Below are 7,042 nucleotides of genomic sequence, written 5' to 3'. Positions count from 1 at the left end.
GTGAAGTGTGTGTGTGTGTGTGTGTGTGAGAGAGAGAGAGAGAGAGAGAGAGGAAGTGGGAGAGAAGCTTTTTAAAAATTCTATTTTCACTGCTTAGTCTTTTTAAGGCAAAATTCTAAACCTCATCACTATTGACACATGGACTGGATCATTCTTGACTGTGGGGGCCACCCTGGACGTTAAAGGGTGCTTAGCTGCATCCTCTTTGTTGTCTACCCTCTAGATGCCAAAGCACCTCCTGTCCCCCTGTTTTGACAATCCAAAATATCTTGAGACATTGCCAAGGGTTTCTTTTGGGGAGGCAAGATCACCCCCATTGAGAATCACTGCTTTAAGATAAGGTTTTACAACTCACCCAAAGAGAGCTTAATGGCTTGTCTTTCTTCTTTTTTCTGGTCTTTCCTTTCATTTCCTTTCTTCCTATCTAAGCATGAAGGAAACTATGAACTGTGCTTTTTGGCTTGTTGCTGGTGGGTGCAGAATACTAAACTTTCACTCCAGGCTAATCCAGCGTAGAGACTCCTGCAGAGCTGAAGGCACACCCTGGTTCTGTAGATGTGCGATTTGTCCTGGTCGCCTTGGGTGGATATACATTTCAGAATCTGTTCTCTGAATCCTGAAAATGTATCCTTTAATCTTCGACTCAGAAAGCCCCTTGACTCTGGGAGGAGACACCAAAGGCCTTCTCTGTGACAGGCAGGGAGAGGGCTGTTTGGATTGCTAATTTGTTTTCACTCCCTGGTCTGTTTTCCCTTCATGCTCTCTTTCCACTTTAGACCTTGAGTATGAATAATTCCGCATAGCCTGAGGGGAGAAGCAGGAGGCCGGCTAGTAGTGGTGTTTGTACTGTAACAAAATAAAAAGTTTAAAAGCCCTGTGAAGCCTGAGACCTTGGAAAGGGAGGGAGGTTTAGAATGTACTCTAAAACGGACTCATAAAACATGACAAACTCTGGAAGCCTCTTGGAGGTCCGCAGAATATATTGCCCACTTACTTTAGGAGGGGATCCCCAACCAGAACTGCCAGCCGCTCCCGCCGCCCCCAAATGTGGAGTCTCAATGCAGAGTGTCCCTGTCACTCACAGGCCCTGTGAGATAGCTTTCTTAACCCTGTATTTCACAAACTGTCATCCTGAAAGGCAAGCTAAGCAGTGACATTGTTTGGATTGTTAGTCAGTTCAGTTACTCAGTTGTGTCCGACTCTTTGCGACCCCATGGACTGCAGCACGCCAGGCTTCCCTGTCCATCACCAACTCCTGGAGCTTGCTCAAACTCATGGCCATCGAGTTGGTGATGTCATTCAACTGTCTCATCCTCTGTCATCCCCTTCTCCTTCTGCCTTCAATCTTTCCCAGCATCACAGTCCTTTCCAATGAGTCAGTTCTTCACATTGGGTGGCCAAAGTATTGGAGTTTCAGCTTCAGCATCAGTCCTTCCAATGAATATTCAGGACTGATGTTCTTTAGGATGGACTGGTTGGATCTCCTTGCAGTCCAAGGAACTCTAAAGAGTCTTCTCCAATACCACAGTTGAAAAGCATCAATTCTTTGGAGCTCAGCTTTCTTTACAGTCCAACTTTCACATCCATACATGACTGCTGGTAAAACCATAGCTTTGACTAGATGGACCTTTGTTGGCAAAGTAATGTCTTTACTTTTTAATGTGCTGTCTAGATTGGTCATAGTTTTTCTTCCAAGGAGCAAGCGTCTTCAAATTTCATAGCTGCAGTCACCATCTGCAGTGATTTTGGAGCCCCCAAAAATAGTCTGTCACTGTTTCCACTGTTTCCCCATCTATTTGCCATGAAGTGATGGGACCAGATGCCATGATCTTAGTTTTCTGAATGTTGAGTTTTAAGCCAATTTTTTCACTCTCCTTTTTCACTTTCATCAAGAGGCTGTTTAGTTCTTTGATCTCTGCCATACGTGTGGGGTCATCTGCATATCTGAGGTTATTGATATTTCTCTCAGCAATCTTGATTCCAGCTTATGCTTCATCCAATGTGGCATTTCACGTGATGTACTCTGCATATAAGTTAAATAAGTAGGGTGACAATATACAGCCTTGATGTACTCCTTTCCCAATTTGGAACCAGACTGATGTTCCATGTTCAGTTCTAACTGTTGCTTCTTGACCTGCATATAGATTTCACAGGAGGCAAGTCAGGTGGTCTGGCATTCCCATCTCTTTAAGAATTTTCCACAGTTTGTTGTGATCCACGCAGTCAATAGTAGTCAATAAAGCAGAAGTAGTCAATAAAGCAGAAGTAGTCAATAAAGCGTAGTCGATAAAGTAGAAGTAGATATTTTTCTGGAACTCTCTTGCTTTTTCGATGATCCAAAGGATGTTGGCAATTTGATTTCTGGTTCCTATGCTTTTTCTAAATCCAGCTTGAACATCTGGAAGTTCACAGTTCACATACTGTTGAAGCCTGGCTTGGAGGATTTTGAGCATTGTGAGAAGAGTGCAATTGTGTGGTAGTTTGAGCATTCTTTGGCATTGCCTTTCTTTGAGATTGTAATGAAAACTGACCTTTTCCAGTCCTGTGGCCACTGCTGAGTTTTCCCAATTTGCTGGCATTTTGAGTGCAATACTTTAAAAACATCATCTTTTAGGATTTGAAATAGCTCAACTGGAATTCCATCACCTCCTCTAGCTTTGTTCGTAGTGATGCTTCAAATGTCAAAGGCTAACAGAGTTTTGACAAGAAAATGCACTGGTCATAGCAAACACCGTCTTCCAACAACACAAGAGAAGACTCTACACGTGGACATCACCAGATAGTCAATACCGAATTCAGATTGATTATATTCTTTGCAGCCAAAGGTGGAGAAGCTCTTTGTCAGCAAAAACAAGACCAGGAGCTGACTGTGGCTTAGATCATGAACTCCTTATTGCCAATGGACTTAAATTGAAAAAAGTGGGGAAAACCACTAGAACATTCAGGTATGACCTAAATCAAATCCCTTACAATTTTACAGTGGAAGTGACAAATAGATTCAAGGGATTAGATCTGATAGACAGAGTGCCTGAAAAACTATGGATGGAAGTTCATGACATTGTACAGGAGGCAGTGACCAAGACCATCCCCAGGAAAAACAAATGCAAAAAGGCAAAATGGTCTGAGGAGTCCTTACAAATAGCTGAGAAGAGAAGCAAAAGGCAAAGGAGAAAAGTAAAGCTATACCCATTTGAATGCAGAGTTCCAAAGAATAGCAAGGAGAGATAAGAAAGACTTCCTCAGTGATCAATGCAAAGAAATAGAGGAAAGCAATAGAATGGGAAAGACTAGAGATCTCTTCAAGGAAATTAGAGATACTAAGGGAACATTTCATAAAAAGATGGGCACAATAAAAGGATTGTTAGTAGTAACTTGATAATTAGCCATCAGAAGTACCTGATCTCTACTGTCCTGTGTTCAGATTGGTTCTGGTCTGAGATTGTCTGTCGTCTCATGTTAGTCACTCAGTCGTGTTTGACTCTTTGCAACTCTATGAGCTGTTATTCAGCAGCCTTTCTAGGCAAGAATACTGGAGTGGGTTGCTGTTCCCTTCTCTAGGGGATCTTCCTGACTTAGGGATTGAAACCACGTCTCCTGCATTGTGGGCAGATTCTTTACCAGTCTGAGCCAGAAGGGAAGCCTGAAATTGTTGGGTTTATTCAAATCTTTGTCGAAGAAGTCAAGAACCTTAGGCTTGACTACTCTGCTGAGCCTTTGGTTGTGTGATTTTGCCACAGGCTGGACATTGTCTTTAAGATAGAGACCCTAAAAGTGTGCAGGTTTCTTAGTGGCTGCATGTCTCTATTGTGTTAAGACTCTGTTCACGTGGAGGTGATTCTCTCAAAATTGGGACCCCTTTGAGATCTGTGAACTTCTAGTAGATAGGACAATCCTGCCATCCAGCAAACACTCAGTGTTTCACAGAACTGGTTAACATCCATGAAAGAAACAGAATGAAAGAGTAGAGTGGAGCCACAGAAACCTTCTTCATTAATGGGAAGACTAATTAGCAACAGATCTTTCTTCCCCACTTTTTAAATTGTGGTCTAGTTGATTTGCAGTGTTGTGTTAGCTTCAGGTGTTGAGGAAAATGATTCAGTATATGCATATGGTGCGGATGGTGACTGCAGCCATGAAATTAAGAGATGATTGCTCCTTGAAAGAAGAGCTATAACCAACCTACACAGCATATTAAAAAGCAGAGACATTACTGTGCTGACAAAGGTCCATATAGTCAAAGCTATGGTATCTCTAGTAGTCATGTATGGATGTGAGAGTTGGACCATAAAGAAGGCTGAACACCGAAGAATTGATGCTTTTGAACTGTGGTGCTGGAGAAGACTCGAGAGTCCCTTGGACTGCAAGGAGATCAAACCAGTCAATGCTAAAGGAGATCAATCCTGAGTATTCATTGGAAGGACTGACGCTGAAGCTCCAATACTTTGGCCACCTGTTGCGAAGAACTGACTTGTTAGAAAAGATCCTGATGCTGGGAAAGATCGAAGGCGGGAGGAGAAGGGCATGACAGAGAATGAGATGGTTGGTTGGCATCACTGACTCAATGGACATGAGTTTGAGTAAGCTCCAGGAGTTGGTGGAAGCACAGCGTGCCAGGGAAGCCTGGCATGCTGCAGTCCATGGGGCTGCAAAGATTTGGACACAACTGAGCAACTGAACTGAACTGATATGTTTGTTTCAGATTCTTTTCCCTTATGAGTTATTAGAGCAACATACCTTTTTAACAGGAAAAGAAAGGTAATACAGAGTAATACAGTGGAGTTTTAGGCCCTTCCTTCCCACCCTCTTTCTTGGAGGGAATTTCTAAAAATTGGAATTAGTATAATCCACTGGAGTTTAGGTCTCATTAACACTAGCAATAGGAAAGTTCGTTTTTTCTGTAGCTGTCATATGCTGAGGAAACTGAAGCATCAGAATATTCTTCTCTCCTGCCTTCAATGGAACTGACTGGCTGGGAGCCCATTTTGGGGGTAAATGACTACAAATAAGGAGAAGTCTTTAGGGATGAGGGTGGCAGAGAACAAGCATAGAGACCAGAGTCGGGGGGTGGCCATTGCTGCCTCCCTGAGGTGAGCTCCATAGATTATCACTCAATGAGAAAAGGAAAGGAAAGTTTTGTACTGTCCTCTGGATTCCTCCTGTTAAAGAATAATTTTCAAAATAGAATATCATCATGAACCTCAGATACAAAATGAACATGAGTTAGTGATGTTATTTAAATCATTAATGAATGAGTGCATGAGTAAGATATTACAACTGATTCAAAGGAAGATTCAAAGACCAGGAAATAATGCAGCAATAAATTTACAAGTAGATGCAAAAGGAGCTCATTCCTCAGAAGGAAAGAACAACCAATTGTATTTTCAGGGAACAAAATTCATTTGAATGTCTATGGACAAGAATCCTTTGCATTACCATCTATTATCCACAACTTACAAAATAGCTCAAAATTAAAGACAGCCTCATGGCTCAGAAAGTAAAGAATCCGCCTGCAATGCAGGAGATACAGGAAACTCAGGCTCAACCCCTGGGTTGGGAAGATCCCCTGGAGGAAGAAATGGCAACCTACTTACTCCAGTATTCTTACCTGAAAAATCCCGTGGCCGGTGGAGCCTGGTGGGCTACAGTCCAAAGGGTTGTTTGGCACCGTTACAATGTCTTTTACAATTTTTTCCTACACCTATATATATTTGATTATCTAAAGTGATATTTTGTTTTGGAAAATAGACTATACTTTCAGGAAAAGAAGCTGCTGAGTAGCTTCCTCTTTGGACAACTCCAACAAGTCAGGATGAAACGTCCACGTAGAGCCTTAAGGATGAGTGGGAAAGAATGAAGAGAGGCCATTGTTGAACCACAGGTGTGCGTGGCATACTGCCTCAGAGAAAAGAGTTACAGCTAGGCTTTAGACTAAGTGTTATTACTCTGGATGTCATCTTATCTAGCCTCTGCCTCACCTTGAGCTCATCCTGTGGGGACATGAAAGCCATGAGAGACTGTGATTTAGAGCTCCCTCCAGAGCAGGAAAGCATAGCATCGCCCCTCACAGTCCTATTTGTGCTCATGTGGGGTTGCTTCTTTGCTAGGTCTTAGGGGACAAAGGGGGCTTCCCAGGGGGCACAGTGGTAAAGAATCTGCTTGCCAATGCAGGAGACGCAAGAGATGCAGGTTTGATCCCTGATTGGGGAATATCCCCTGGAGTAGGAAATCGCAACCCACTCCAGTATTCTTGCCTGGAAAATTCCATGGACAGACGAGCCTGGCAGGCTACAGTCCATGGGGTCACAAAGAGTCAGACATGACTGTGGCTGAGCACACACATAAGGGGAAGGAATGTCATTAGAACCATCCTTAATGTAATTTGGAGGGTGGGAAGGACTTGGACATGCGGAGGGAGCACCATCTAAGGTAAAAGGAGCATTCTGGGAGGAGGACCATAAAATTCTCGAATGATTTTCAGAGGCCATGTGTTTTTCCTTTTTATCAGAGCATCCTCACAAAGATAAGGAGAAAAAAAATTAAAACATCTGAAAAGTCTGTTCTGACCAGTTTTTGTTGATCTTGTAGCTCAGACCAAAAGAGGGCATTTGAAGTTGAGTGGTAAAAATAAGAAAGAAATGTATGCTTTTTAAAAGATGGAGACGTAGATATGGATGCGGGAAAGCGATGTGACTGAAGCAGGCTGGTATTTCTGAGTCATGGGATCATGAACCTCTAGTTGTGGGGTTAAAAGGTGATCCTTGAGAATTTACCTGTTTATGAGGAATTTACTACATGCCATTGTTTTGAATCATAAAGCTTTGACTGCTTATTCGTTTCTCCTCTTCCTTCAATAGGCAAACACTGGAGAGCTTTTATTCTCTTCTTGCACTTGAATTTTTCAAAGTCCATTATGAATAATATAGTATCAATATTTCACTTAACTCCAGGTCTCAGCACCACAGAACTTGAACAAGTCAGTTGGAATAAAAGGGAAGAAGAGACACAAACCCTCTTTTAAAAATCATTAAAACTCTTTTAACAC

The sequence above is a fragment of the Bos indicus x Bos taurus genome, chromosome 2, assembly GCF_003369695.1.
Source record: "Bos indicus x Bos taurus breed Angus x Brahman F1 hybrid chromosome 2, Bos_hybrid_MaternalHap_v2.0, whole genome shotgun sequence".
NCBI classification, from domain to species: Eukaryota; Metazoa; Chordata; class Mammalia; order Artiodactyla; family Bovidae; genus Bos; species Bos indicus x Bos taurus.
This window is presented reverse-complemented; position numbering follows the sequence as displayed.